This window comes from Crinia signifera, chromosome 7, assembly GCF_055691185.1.
Source record: "Crinia signifera chromosome 7, ASM5569118v1, whole genome shotgun sequence".
NCBI classification, from domain to species: Eukaryota; Metazoa; Chordata; class Amphibia; order Anura; family Myobatrachidae; genus Crinia; species Crinia signifera.
In genome coordinates this window covers 106,967,252-106,980,883 of record NC_139223.1, presented here as the reverse complement: position 1 = coordinate 106,980,883, position 13,632 = coordinate 106,967,252, and the positions used below count along the sequence as shown (strand labels likewise).

At 42.9% G+C, this 13,632-nt stretch overlaps 17 non-coding genes across 17 annotated transcripts; all 17 read left to right on the top strand.

Annotated features, from left to right (window-relative positions):
- The first annotated feature begins 274 nt into the window (after positions 1-274).
- On the top strand, positions 275-393 carry LOC146023443 (5S ribosomal RNA). Its single transcript, XR_014452860.1, has one exon. It is a non-coding gene; the product is annotated as a 5S ribosomal RNA (ribosomal RNA).
- A 346-nt stretch (positions 394-739) lies between these two features.
- LOC146021698 (5S ribosomal RNA) lies at positions 740-858 on the top strand. The gene has a single exon (XR_014451175.1). It is a non-coding gene; the product is annotated as a 5S ribosomal RNA (ribosomal RNA).
- A 344-nt stretch (positions 859-1,202) lies between these two features.
- On the top strand, positions 1,203-1,321 carry LOC146024498 (5S ribosomal RNA). Its single transcript, XR_014453876.1, has one exon. It is a non-coding gene; the product is annotated as a 5S ribosomal RNA (ribosomal RNA).
- Positions 1,322-1,665: 344 nt separating this feature from the next.
- On the top strand, positions 1,666-1,784 carry LOC146022018 (5S ribosomal RNA). Its single transcript, XR_014451486.1, has one exon. It is a non-coding gene; the product is annotated as a 5S ribosomal RNA (ribosomal RNA).
- Positions 1,785-2,130: 346 nt separating this feature from the next.
- On the top strand, positions 2,131-2,249 carry LOC146022016 (5S ribosomal RNA). Its single transcript, XR_014451484.1, has one exon. It is a non-coding gene; the product is annotated as a 5S ribosomal RNA (ribosomal RNA).
- Positions 2,250-2,593: 344 nt separating this feature from the next.
- Positions 2,594-2,712, top strand: LOC146023751 (5S ribosomal RNA). The gene has a single exon (XR_014453157.1). It is a non-coding gene; the product is annotated as a 5S ribosomal RNA (ribosomal RNA).
- Positions 2,713-3,058: 346 nt separating this feature from the next.
- On the top strand, positions 3,059-3,177 carry LOC146023744 (5S ribosomal RNA). The gene has a single exon (XR_014453151.1). It is a non-coding gene; the product is annotated as a 5S ribosomal RNA (ribosomal RNA).
- Positions 3,178-3,521: 344 nt separating this feature from the next.
- Positions 3,522-3,640, top strand: LOC146022492 (5S ribosomal RNA). The gene has a single exon (XR_014451946.1). It is a non-coding gene; the product is annotated as a 5S ribosomal RNA (ribosomal RNA).
- A 346-nt stretch (positions 3,641-3,986) lies between these two features.
- LOC146025512 (5S ribosomal RNA) lies at positions 3,987-4,105 on the top strand. The gene has a single exon (XR_014454173.1). It is a non-coding gene; the product is annotated as a 5S ribosomal RNA (ribosomal RNA).
- Positions 4,106-4,449: 344 nt separating this feature from the next.
- Positions 4,450-4,568, top strand: LOC146023726 (5S ribosomal RNA). The gene has a single exon (XR_014453133.1). It is a non-coding gene; the product is annotated as a 5S ribosomal RNA (ribosomal RNA).
- Positions 4,569-4,914: 346 nt separating this feature from the next.
- LOC146022015 (5S ribosomal RNA) lies at positions 4,915-5,033 on the top strand. Its single transcript, XR_014451483.1, has one exon. It is a non-coding gene; the product is annotated as a 5S ribosomal RNA (ribosomal RNA).
- Positions 5,034-5,377: 344 nt separating this feature from the next.
- LOC146022491 (5S ribosomal RNA) lies at positions 5,378-5,496 on the top strand. Its single transcript, XR_014451945.1, has one exon. It is a non-coding gene; the product is annotated as a 5S ribosomal RNA (ribosomal RNA).
- Positions 5,497-5,842: 346 nt separating this feature from the next.
- On the top strand, positions 5,843-5,961 carry LOC146025511 (5S ribosomal RNA). The gene has a single exon (XR_014454172.1). It is a non-coding gene; the product is annotated as a 5S ribosomal RNA (ribosomal RNA).
- Positions 5,962-6,306: 345 nt separating this feature from the next.
- Positions 6,307-6,425, top strand: LOC146023725 (5S ribosomal RNA). The gene has a single exon (XR_014453132.1). It is a non-coding gene; the product is annotated as a 5S ribosomal RNA (ribosomal RNA).
- A 346-nt stretch (positions 6,426-6,771) lies between these two features.
- On the top strand, positions 6,772-6,890 carry LOC146022014 (5S ribosomal RNA). The gene has a single exon (XR_014451482.1). It is a non-coding gene; the product is annotated as a 5S ribosomal RNA (ribosomal RNA).
- Positions 6,891-7,234: 344 nt separating this feature from the next.
- LOC146022490 (5S ribosomal RNA) lies at positions 7,235-7,353 on the top strand. The gene has a single exon (XR_014451944.1). It is a non-coding gene; the product is annotated as a 5S ribosomal RNA (ribosomal RNA).
- A 346-nt stretch (positions 7,354-7,699) lies between these two features.
- On the top strand, positions 7,700-7,818 carry LOC146021610 (5S ribosomal RNA). The gene has a single exon (XR_014451089.1). It is a non-coding gene; the product is annotated as a 5S ribosomal RNA (ribosomal RNA).
- The last annotated feature ends 5,814 nt before the right edge of the window (positions 7,819-13,632 follow it).

Below are 13,632 nucleotides of genomic sequence, written 5' to 3'. Positions count from 1 at the left end.
AGCACAGACATTTAGAAGAGGTCAAACATACACAATAGCCATCACCTAAAGACTTACCACACTGTTTAGGCCCAATTCCAACTGCTTTTGGCAGCTAAACAGTGTTGAGCGTCTTTAGTAGTTTAATTTAAGATCCCCTGCTAATATCATGTCCTGTAGGTCTTTTTACATTACCAACACATGATTTTTTTCAGTAAGCAAAAACAGTTAGGAAGCTTTTTTATTAGCTTACCTGATGATAGAAGAGAAGAGGTAAAAAAAGAGCATGTATCTCACCTACAGCCATACCACATTGGATAGGCCCAATCTCGTCTGATCTTGGAAGCTAAGCAGTGTTGGGCCTGGTTAGTACTTGGGTGGAAGACCACATGGGAACACCTGGTGCTGTAGGTTTTTTCACATTACTGGCAAATTGTTTTTATTCTCTAGCTATTTAAATTGGAAACTTTTTCTTTTTATTGCCAGTACAGACATTTGGAAGAGGTCAAACAGACACAATAGCAATCACCTAAAGACTTACCACACTGTTTAGGCCCAATTCCAACTGCTTTTGGCAGCTTAACAGTGTTGAGCCTCTTTAGTAGTTTAATTTAAGATCCCCTGCTAATATCATGTCCTGTAGGTATTTTTACATTGCCAACACATGATTTTTTTCAGTAAGCAAAAACAGTTACGAAACTTTTTTTATTAGCTTACCTGGTGATAGAAGTAGAAGAGGGCAAAAAAGTGCCTGTATCTCACCTACAGCCGTACCACATTGGATATGCCCAATCTCGTCTGATCTTGGAAGCTAAGCAGTGTTGGGCCTGGTTAGTACTTGGGTGGGAGACCACATGGGAACACCAGGTGCTGTAGGTTTTTTCACATTACTGGCAAATTGTTTTTATTCTCTAGCTATTTAAATTGGAAACTTTTTCTTTTTATTGCCTGTAGAGACATTTGTAAGAGGTCAAACAGACACAATAGCCATCACCTAAAGACTTACCACACTGTTTAGGCCCAATTCCAACTGCTTTTGGCAGCTAAACAGTGTTGAGCCTCTTTAGTAGTTTAATTTAAGATCCCCTGCTAATATCATGTCCTGTAGGTCTTTTTACATTACCAACACATGATTTTTTTCAGTAAGCAAAAACAGTTAGGAAGCTTTTTTATTAGCTTACCTGGTGATAGAAGAGAAGAGGTCAAAAAAGAGCATGTATCTCACCTACAGCCATACCACATTGGATAGGCCCAATCTCGTCTGATTTTGGAAGCTAAGCAGTGTTGGTCCTGGTTAGTACTTGGGTGGGAGACCACATGGGAACACCTGGTGCTGTAGGTTTTTTCACATTACTGGCAAATTGTTTTTATTCTCTAGCTATTTAAATTGGAAACTTTTTCTTTTTATTGCCAGTACAGACATTTGGAAGAGGTCAAACAGACACAATAGCCATCACCTAAAGACTTACCACACTGTTTAGGCCCAATTCCAACTGCTTTTGGCAGCTAAACAGTGTTGAGCCTCTTTAGTAGTTTAATTTAAGATCCCCTGCTAACATCATGTCCTGTAGGTCTTTTTACATTACCAACACATGATTTTTTTCAGTAAGCAAAAACAGTTAGGAAGCTTTTTTATTAGCTTACCTGGTGATAGAAGAGAAGAGGTCAAAAAAGAGCATGTATCTCACCTACAGCCATACCACATTGGATAGGCCCAATCTCGTCTGATCTTGGAAGCTAAGCAGTGTTGGGCCTGGTTAGTACTTGGGTGGGAGACCACATGGGAACACCAGGTGCTGTAGGTTTTTTCACATTACTGGCAAATTGTTTTTATTCTCTAGCTATTTAAATTGGAAACTTTTTCTTTTTATTGCCAGTACAGACATTTGGAAGAGGTCAAACAGACACAATAGCCATCACCTAAAGACTTACCACACTGTTTAGGCCCAATTCCAACTGCTTTTGGCAGCTAAACAGTGTATGAGCCTCTTTAGTAGTTTCATTTAAGATCCCCTGCTAATATCATGTCCTGTAGGTCTTTTTACATTACCAAAACATGATTTTTTTCATTAAGCCAAAACAGTTAGGAAACTTTTTTATTAGCTTACCTGGTGATAGAAGTAGAAGAGGGCAAAAAAGTGCATGTATCTCACCTACAGCCATACCACATTGGATAGGCCCAATCTCGTCTGATCTTGGAAGCTAAGCAGTGTTGGGCCTGGTTAGTACTTGGGTGGGAGACCACATGGGAACACCAGGTGCTGTAGGTTTTTTCACATTACTGGCAAATTGTTTTTATTCTCTATCTATTTAAATTGGAAACTTTTTCTTTTTATTGCCAGCACAGACATTTAGAAGAGGTCAAACATACACAATAGCCATCACCTAAAGACTTACCACACTGTTTAGGCCCAATTCCAACTGCTTTTGGCAGCTAAACAGTGTTGAGCCTCTTTAGTAGTTTAATTTAAGATCCCCTGCTAATATCATGTCCTGTAGGTCTTTTTACATTGCCAACACATGATTTTTTTCAGTAAGCAAAAACAGTTACGAAACTTTTTTATTAGCTTACTTGGTGATAGAAGAGAAGAGGGCAAAAAAGAGCATGTATCTCACCTACAGCCATACCACATTGGATAGGCCCAATCTCGTCTGATTTTGGAAGCTAAGCAGTGTTGGGCCTGGTTAGTACTTTGGTGGGAGACCACATGGGAACACCAGGTGCTGTAGGTTTTTTCACATTACTGGCAAATTGTTTTTATTCTCTAGCTATTTAAATTGGAAACTTTTTCTTTTTATTGCCAGTACAGACATTTGGAAGAGGTCAAACAGACACAATAGCCATCACCTAAAGACTTACCACACTGTTTAGGCCCAATTCCAACTGCTTTTGGCAGCTAAACAGTGTATGAGCCTCTTTAGTAGTTTCATTTAAGATCCCCTGCTAATATCATGTCCTGTAGGTCTTTTTACATTACCAAAACATGATTTTTTTAATTAAGCTAAAACAGTTAGGAAACTTTTTTATTAGCTTACCTGGTGATAGAAGTAGAAGAGGGCAAAAAAGAGCATGTATCTCACCTACAGGCATACCACATTGGATAGGCCCAATCTCGTCTGATCTTGGAAGCTAAGCAGTGTTGGGCCTGGTTAGTACTTGGGTGGGAGACCACATGGGAACACCAGGTGCTGTAGGTTTTTTCACATTACTGGCAAATTGTTTTTATTTTCTATCTATTTAAATTGGAAACTTTTTCTTTTTATTGCCAGCACAGACATTTAGAAGAGGTCAAATATACACAATAGCCATCACCTAAAGACTTACCACACTGTTTAGGCCCAATTCCAACTGCTTTTGGCAGCTAAACAGTGTTGAGCCTCTTTAGTATTTTAATTTAAGATCCCCTGCTAATATCATGTCCTGTAGGTCTTTTTACATTACCAACACATGATTTTTTTCAGTAAGCAAAAACAGTTAGGAAGCTTTTTTATTAGCTTACCTGGTGATAGAAGAGAAGAGGGCAAAAAAGAGCATTTATCTCACCTACAGCCATACCACATTGGATAGGCCCAATCTCGTCTGATCTTGGAAGCTAAGCAGTGTTGGGCCTGGTTAGTACTTGGGTGGGAGACCACTTGGGAACACCTGGTGCTGTAGGTTTTTTCACATTACTGGCAAATTGTTTTTATTCTCTAGCTATTTAAATTGGAAACTTTTTCTTTTTATTGCCAGTACAGACATTTGGAAGAGGTCAAACAGACACAATAGCCATCACCTAAAGACTTACCACACTGTTTAGGCCCAATTCCAACTGCTTTTGGCAGCTAAACAGTGTATGAGCCTCTTTAGTAGTTTCATTTAAGATCCCCTGCTAATATCATGTCCTGTAGGTCTTTTTACATTACCAAAACATGATTTTTTTCATTAAGCCAAAACAGTTAGGAAACTTTTTTATTAGCTTACCTGGTGATAGAAGTAGAAGAGGGCAAAAAAGTGCATGTATCTCACCTACAGCCATACCACATTGGATAGGCCCAATCTCATCTGATCTTGGAAGCTAAGCAATGTTGGGCCTGGTTAGTACTTGGGTGGGAGACCACATGGGAACACCAGGTGCTGTAGGTTTTTTCACATTACTGGCAAATTGTTTTTATTCTCTATCTATTTAAATTGGAAACTTTTTCTTTTTATTGCCAGCACAGACATTTAGAAGAGGTCAAACATACACAATAGCCATCACCTAAAGACTTACCACACTGTTTAGGCCCAATTCCAACTGCTTTTGGCAGCTAAACAGTGTTGAGCCTCTTTAGTAGTTTAATTTAAGATCCCCTGCTAATATCATGTCCTGTAGGTCTTTTTACATTGCCAACACATGATTTTTTTCAGTAAGCAAAAACAGTTACGAAACTTTTTTATTAGCTTACTTGGTGATAGAAGAGAAGAGGGCAAAAAAGAGCATGTATCTCACCTACAGCCATACCACATTGGATAGGCCCAATCTCGTCTGATTTTGGAAGCTAAGCAGTGTTGGGCCTGGTTAGTACTTTGGTGGGAGACCTCATGGGAACACCTGGTGCTGTAGGTTTTTTCACATTACTGGCAAATTGTTTTTATTCTCTAGCTATTTAAATTGGAAACTTTTTCTTTTTATTGTCAGTACAGACATTTGGAAGAGGTCAAACAGACACAATAGCCATCACCTAAAGACTTACCACACTGTTTAGGCCCAATTCCAACTGCTTTTGGCAGCTAAACAGTGTATGAGCCTCTTTAGTAGTTTCATTTAAGATCCCCTGCTAATATCATGTCCTGTAGGTCTTTTTACATTACCAAAACATGATTTTTTTAATTAAGCTAAAACAGTTAGGAAACTTTTTTATTAGCTTACCTGGTGATAGAAGTAGAAGAGGGCAAAAAAGAGCATGTATCTCACCTACAGCCATACCACATTGGATAGGCCCAATCTCGTCTGATCTTGGAAGCTAAGCAGTGTTGGGCCTGGTTAGTACTTGGGTGGGAGACCACATGGGAACACCAGGTGCTGTAGGTTTTTTCACATTACTGGCAAATTGTTTTTATTCTCTATCTATTTAAATTGGAAACTTTTTCTTTTTATTGCCAGCACAGACATTTAGAAGAGGTCAAATATACACAATAGCCATCACCTAAAGACTTACCACACTGTTTAGGCCCAATTCCAACTGCTTTTGGCAGCTAAACAGTGTTGAGCCTCTTTAGTATTTTAATTTAAGATCCCCTGCTAATATCATGTCCTGTAGGTCTTTTTACATTACCAACACATGATTTTTTTCAGTAAGCAAAAACAGTTAGGAAGCTTTTTTATTAGCTTACCTGGTGATAGAAGAGAAGAGGGCAAAAAAGAGCATTTATCTCACCTACAGCCATACCACATTGGATAGGCCCAATCTCGTCTGATCTTGGAAGCTAAGCAGTGTTGGGCCTGGTTAGTACTTGGGTGGGAGACCACTTGGGAACACCTGGTGCTGTAGGTTTTTTCACATTACTGGCAAATTGTTTTTATTCTCTAGCTATTTAAATTGGAAACTTTTTCTTTTTATTGCCAGTACAGACATTTGGAAGAGGTCAAACAGACACAATAGCCATCACCTAAAGACTTACCACACTGTTTAGGCCCAATTCCAACTGCTTTTGGCAGCTAAACAGTGTATGAGCCTCTTTAGTAGTTTCATTTAAGATCCCCTGCTAATATCATGTCCTGTAGGTCTTTTTACATTACCAAAACATGATTTTTTTCATTAAGCCAAAACAGTTAGGAAACTTTTTTATTAGCTTACCTGGTGATAGAAGTAGAAGAGGGCAAAAAAGTGCATGTATCTCACCTACAGCCATACCACATTGGATAGGCCCAATCTCATCTGATCTTGGAAGCTAAGCAATGTTGGGCCTGGTTAGTACTTGGGTGGGAGACCACATGGGAACACCAGGTGCTGTAGGTTTTTTCACATTACTGGCAAATTGTTTTTATTCTCTATCTATTTAAATTGGAAACTTTTTTCTTTTTATTGCCAGCACAGACATTTAGAAGAGGTCAAACATACACAATAGCCATCACCTAAAGACTTACCACACTGTTTAGGCCCAATTCCAACTGCTTTTGGCAGCTAAACAGTGTTGAGCCTCTTTAGTAGTTTAATTTAAGATCCCCTGCTAATATCATGTCCTGTAGGTCTTTTTACATTGCCAACACATGATTTTTTTCAGTAAGCAAAAACAGTTACGAAACTTTTTTATTAGCTTACTTGGTGATAGAAGAGAAGAGGGCAAAAAAGAGCATGTATCTCACCTACAGCCATACCACATTGGATAGGCCCAATCTCGTCTGATTTTGGAAGCTAAGCAGTGTTGGGCCTGGTTAGTACTTTGGTGGGAGACCTCATGGGAACACCTGGTGCTGTAGGTTTTTTCACATTACTGGCAAATTGTTTTTATTCTCTAGCTATTTAAATTGGAAACTTTTTCTTTTTATTGTCAGTACAGACATTTGGAAGAGGTCAAACAGACACAATAGCCATCACCTAAAGACTTACCACACTGTTTAGGCCCAATTCCAACTGCTTTTGGCAGCTAAACAGTGTATGAGCCTCTTTAGTAGTTTCATTTAAGATCCCCTGCTAATATCATGTCCTGTAGGTCTTTTTACATTACCAAAACATGATTTTTTTAATTAAGCTAAAACAGTTAGGAAACTTTTTTATTAGCTTACCTGGTGATAGAAGTAGAAGAGGGCAAAAAAGAGCATGTATCTCACCTACAGCCATACCACATTGGATAGGCCCAATCTCGTCTGATCTTGGAAGCTAAGCAGTGTTGGGCCTGGTTAGTACTTGGGTGGGAGACCACATGGGAACACCAGGTGCTGTAGGTTTTTTCACATTACTGGCAAATTGTTTTTATTCTCTATCTATTTAAATTGGAAACTTTTTCTTTTTATTGCCAGCACAGACATTTAGAAGAGGTCAAATATACACAATAGCCATCACCTAAAGACTTACCACACTGTTTAGGCCCAATTCCAACTGCTTTTGGCAGCTAAACAGTGTTGAGCCTCTTTAGTATTTTAATTTAAGATCCCCTGCTAATATCATGTCCTGTAGGTCTTTTTACATTACCAACACATGATTTTTTTCAGTAAGCAAAAACAGTTAGGAAGCTTTTTTATTAGCTTACCTGGTGATAGAAGAGAAGAGGGCAAAAAAGAGCATTTATCTCACCTACAGCCATACCACATTGGATAGGCCCAATCTCGTCTGATCTTGGAAGCTAAGCAGTGTTGGGCCTGGTTAGTACTTGGGTGGGAGACCACTTGGGAACACCTGGTGCTGTAGGTTTTTTCACATTACTGGCAAATTGTTTTTATTCTCTAGCTATTTAAATTGGAAACTTTTTCTTTTTATTGCCAGTACAGACATTTGGAAGAGGTCAAACAGACACAATAGCCATCACCTAAAGACTTACCACACTGTTTAGGCCCAATTCCAACTGCTTTTGGCAGCTAAACAGTGTATGAGCCTCTTTAGTAGTTTCATTTAAGATCCCCTGCTAATATCATGTCCTGTAGGTCTTTTTACATTACCAAAACATGATTTTTTTCATTAAGCCAAAACAGTTAGGAAACTTTTTTATTAGCTTACCTGGTGATAGAAGTAGAAGAGGGCAAAAAAGTGCATGTATCTCACCTACAGCCATACCACATTGGATAGGCCCAATCTCATCTGATCTTGGAAGCTAAGCAATGTTGGGCCTGGTTAGTACTTGGGTGGGAGACCACAAGGGAACACCAGGTGCTGTAGGTTTTTTCACATTACTGGCAAATTGTTTTTATTCTCTATCTATTTAAATTGGAAACTTTTTTCTTTTTATTGCCAGCACAGACATTTAGAAGAGGTCAAACATACACAATAGCCATCACCTAAAGACTTACCACACTGTTTAGGCCCAATTCCAACTGCTTTTGGCAGCTAAACAGTGTTGAGCCTCTTTAGTAGTTTAATTTAAGATCCCCTGCTAATATCATGTCCTGTAGGTCTTTTTACATTGCCAACACATGATTTTTTTCAGTAAGCAAAAACAGTTACGAAACTTTTTTATTAGCTTTTGAATAAAGTTTTTTTATTTTACAGGTCGTAAATACAGAACAGAACAGCGAATCAGACATTGTGCATGTGAATCAGTCGATCCAAATCAATCATATAGTATCAGAGTGTACATTGTATTCACATACAGTTTCATCATTTTGTATAAATGTCCGGGTGCAATAAAGTGAAAGAGAGAATAAAGACCTATTGGTTAAAAGGAAAGATGATGTCGCCATTCTATTCAGACTGAGTAGTAGTATTGATTTTTGCTGATTTTGAATTATATATTAAGAAAACAAACGATAGAAGAGAAGAAGAAAAAGATAAGGAGAAAGAGGTAGATGGAGGGTAAAGAATCTTTAGTCACTAAAAAGTGCGTATATTGGGGGTTCAGTCCCACTCAGGGTGGCAAATCGGTATGTATCATAGGTTGCTAGTTCTTAGATGGGTATTAGCGTTATGGTTATCAGCGTCCACTTCCAACACTGTACACTGGCCCTGTATCATCAGGAGTGTGCGGAGTGTGGGGACTCCAGCCACCTGCCCCATTTTTTTTCAAATTTAGGAAGAGTGCCCCGAGACATGTATACATATTTTTCATGCTGTACTGTGGTGTTAACCAGAGCCCTCCATTCCATCACCGTGGGTCCCAGGCTAGCCATCCAATGCCTAGCTATGACTACTTTGGCAAGGGAACACAAGTTAGTCACGTACTGTCCCTCTGTGTTACTTAATGAAGTATTTGCTTTACTACCCAGAATACACATCTTGGGGGTCAGGGCTTGACCAGATATTCCAGTAGATGTAATGACCGACTTAACCGACACCCAAAATGAGTTAACCAGGGGACATTCCCAGAGGAGGTGCCACAGGTTCCCCTGCGTGGAACCACACTTTGGGCAGGCCGAAGAGGCCCGTCCACCGAGTTTAACAAGGGTGGATGGAGTCAGATACGTTCTGTGCGTGATAAATATCTGGACTTGTTGAAACCTCGCGGAGACTGTGGCATGTCGTGACGAGGCCAATCCTCCTCCCACTCCTCCTCCTCACAGGTACCAACATCGTTCTCCCACTTGGCCTTTAGGGCGGGCAGTGAGTCTTTATGTAAAAAGGATAGTAGGAATGAGTAGGCTAGAGAGATGGTCTTGACCTGTCCGAGATTGGCCAGGAATATTTTTGCTGGGGAGGCTAGTAGCTCGGGGGGGCCGTTGTTAAACTGGGTATTTAGGGCGTGGCGTAGCTGCAGGTACCTAAAGAAGTGCACCCGGGGCAACCCAAACTCCTCCCTTAACTGCTGGAAGGACTTCAGCACGGCTGCCTCATATATTTGTCCAATCGTCGCCACTCCCCCAGACGACCACAGACTCCTACCCGACAAGCAGGCAAGTTCAGGTAATTTGGTGGAATGCCAGAGAGGAGCTCCAGGATCTATAGCCGTGTATCCCATCAAGGATTGTGCTTCCTGCCATATCTTGACGGCCTGAACCACCAAGGGAGGGGCACCCCGGGGCACCCTCCCACCCAATAGTAGCTGTGTGGGTGTGATGTCGGGGCATATTTGGTGTAGAAATGTGGTCGGGAGTGAACTTTGGTCAGTGTCCTGCGCCCAGTGCCTAAGGTGTGAGAACTGGCCAGCGTAGTAGTATAGTCTGAATTGTGGCAGAGCCAGGCCCCCATCTGTCCGTGGCCTAGTAAGGGTGCTGATACTAATTCTGGGGCGTTTATTGGCCCATATCAATGAAGACAGTAAGCTGTTTAGGTGTCTGAAATAGGAGGCAGGCACGTACACCGGGGACTGATTTAGGACGTATGTTATTTTAGGCTGTAGGATCATTTTAACCAAGTTGACTCTGCCAATGACATTTAGGGGCAACTTGGTCCATACCGACAGTTTGTCTTTAACCATGGACAGCAGCGGGTTTAGGTTCCTAGGTATAAAGTCCTGACTAGTATTAGTGATAATAATCCCTAGATACTTGAAGTGGGAGACCCAGCTAAGTGGAAGAGGGGCGCCCAGGGCCCCCGGTGGCGGGCCTCTCAGGGGCATCATGGAGGATTTGGACCAGTTCACCGTAAGTCCGGACAAACCGCCAAAGTCCTCCATCAGTTGCAAGGCAGTCGGTACAGACAGTCTGTAATCTTTCAAAAAAAGGAGTAGGTCGTCAGCATAAAGTGCCACTGTGTCCGTTCTCTGACCCAGTTGGAGCCCAACTATGTCTCTGTGTGTCCTAAGAATACAGGCAAGCGGTTCGATAGCTATGGCGAAAAGACCAGGAGAAAGGGGGCATCCCTGTCTAGTGCCCCTTCCCAGCGCGAAGGGAGGTGAGACATGGCTATTGACAGAGACCCTGGCCATCGGGCGGACGTATAATAACTGGACCCACCTTGAATATTGTGGACCGAAGCCCATGTGTTTCATTACCTGCCATAGATAAGGCCATTCAACAGAGTCGAAGGCCTTATTTGCGTCGAATGAAACAATGGCTGATTACGTTTCCTTAGTATGGGTGGCCTGGATATGTGTGAACAGCCGTCTTAAATTTATACTGGTGGACATACCCGGCATGAAGCCAGTTTGATCCGGGTGAATAATGGACAATATTACACTATTTAGCCGAATAGCCAGGACCTTCGCCAGGATCTTTACATCTGTGGTAATCAGAGAGATAGGTCTGTATGAGTCGGGGTGTTCAGGGTCTTTCCCGGGCTTGGGTATAACTACTATAACAGCCTCGGACATAGAGTCCGGTAACACATTAAGGTCGAAAAGATCGTTAAATAGCTTCAAAAGCTTAGGGGCAAACGAGTCCAGGTGCGTCCTGTACAGCTCCACTGGGACCCCGTCTACCCCCGGGGCCTTGCCGAATCGCGGTCTCTATCTCAGTAATTGTATTGTAATTGTGCCTCGAGGGAAGATTTAGCCTCCTCAGACAGTGTGGGTAAGTCAATGCGGTCTAGGTATTCAGTGAGTTCCTCCTGCGAGCATGTTAGGCGTGAACGGTACAGCTCCCTATAGAAGTCCAGAAATACATCTGCTATTTCCTTGGGGGATGTCCTCAGTACCCCGTCAGAGTCAAATATTTGGGCCACAGAATTTGCAGGGCGGTCCAGGTGTACCAGGTGAGCCAGGAGGCTACCTGTTTTGTCAGCATTCATGTACAGTTTGTGGGATTTAAATAACAGACTACGAGCATTGCGCTCCTCTAAGTGGGAGACCCAGGTATTTTGTGCTAGCTCCTATTTTACCCTGGACTCCTCCGATCCCTCCTCCAAGTGAGTAATCTCTGTGTTCCGACATTCATCCTCCAATGCAATACCCTTTGTCACGATCCGAGCTGTCAGACAGACTTTCTTACCGGCTAAGTGCCTCCGCAGGTTCAGCTTGCGGTCCAGACGTCATCTCTGCCGGCCTCCTGTCTCCCAGTGACAGTCCCCAGTGCACGGCAATCCACCTGTCCGCTGCCATTGCTCCCAGTATCCAGCATGGTGTGCACAAACACACTTTCCCGCCATAGCAGACATGGGGGCTGCCATGTTCTTTCCAGTCACATGTCTGTGCTGTCCAATACTGTTGGTTCTGATCTCCCTGTCATACTTCCTCGGCCAATCCTGGCCACCCAGTGGGGATAAGTATGCTGGGAGCTCTCAGAACCATTGCTAGTGCTTCAGTTGTCTCCAGTGTATGGTCAGCTGTCCTTGTCTCCGTGCAAGTGTATTTCTCTGCTGGTGTTGTCTTCCATGCTGCAGTGTGTTCCAGGTTGTTCCATCTCCTGTGAAGTCCAGGTTATTCCATCGCCTGTGATCCTGCCTCTACAGCCCAGCGACCAAGCCTAGCTCCGGGACTCTGGTCCTTCCGATGCTCCAGCATCATCCACCATCGATGTTTCATCGCTAGTCCGATATTCCGGATCTCCTGCTTCCGTCCGTCATTTCGGACCCACAGTCCTCTCCCGTCCGTCATTCCGGACCCACAGTCATCTTCCATATCCGATACCCGAATCCGATGTTCCTACATCATCATCGATAGTCCGATATTCCGGATCTTCAAGCCAAGCTTCCGTCCGTCATTCCGGACCCACAGTCAAGCTCAAGTCTTCCGTCCGTCATTCCGGACCCACAGTCTTCACATCCGATGTTCCACCATCGATCCCACATCACATCACATCTGTAAAGTATTGCAATCTGCATGAACTCTGTTATTTCTCCTGCATACTTTACTGTCTGTTTATATTACAACCATCTGCAAATAAACTCCGGTTGTATTTTACCTCTGACTGCTTATTGGCTCTGGGTCCTCTCCAACCTCCCCGGTCCAGGTCCCCACCAGAGGTCTCAGTCTCGTCGACTAAGCCCCCTGGTGTGACACCCTTTGCTTTGTGTGTTCGTTTAATAGAGGTAATTTTAGATATAAGGGTGCCCCGTAGGTAAGCCTTAAATGCTTCCCACACTATCGGGGCAGGGGCAGTGCCTGTATTTATGTCAAAGTACCCGTCCCACAGGGACTGGAGGTCCGAGGATTCTCCAAATTGCAGTAACCAGGAGGGATGTAACTTCCAGAAGGACTGTCCCCTCTGGCATTCCATCTCCACCGTCAGCAACAGGGGAGAGTGGTCTGAGACGCCCCTCGCTTTATAGCAGATGTTTTGGAGTCTGGGCAGTACTGAGGGAGTGACGAGGGCCAGATCAATACGCGAAAAGAAATGGTGAGTCTTAGAAAAGCAGGAGTACTGGGTTACCGCAGGGTGCTTTAGTCGCCAGGCATCTCTGTAGCCAATTGACTCTACATATTTAGCAAAACCTGTGGGGCGGTCATCGGTAGGGACGGAGTCAGGAGGCCACCATCTGTCTAGCCTTGGATTCATTAGCTTATTAAAATCCCCAAGACATATGACTGGCGTATCAGGGGATTGGGCCACATAGGCAGCCGCTTGTTCTAAGACATCATAGTTAAAAGGGGGTGGGACGTAAACCGCGAGGATAAAGAAGGGCTGGGAGTATAGTTTACATTGGAGAAAGACGTACCTGCCCAGTGGGTCAGTCTTAACATCTAGCAGCATAAATTGTACAGACTTGTTTATTAGTATTGAGACCCCTCTAGAGTGAGTAGGCAGGTGATGTCCGATCCATACTGCTTAACCATCTTGAGTACTAGAGAGCGTTTAACTCTATCATTCAACCCCCGGACATTCCAGGCTAAAATATTAAGTTGCGTCATATTGGAGTATCGGGTATGGGCTGTACGGAATTGTGGTGGTAACACCGCCACCATGTGGGCCTGAGTAAACCACAGCCAACACCTGAGTAAACCTCGCGCCCCCCAATTGTATGCATAGTGAGTCAAAGTATTTAGTATGACTAGTAGAAAGAAAGGAAGAAAAAGAGCAAGAAAACATGGAAAGGACAATCCCAACAAAATACACCCCCTCCCTGTATACCTCCCCCAACCTAGGCATACTTGTATCCCTAAACCTATTACCTAAGAAAAACTACCAAACTATGGGAGCAATCAGTTAATAGCTACCAATGCAAGCT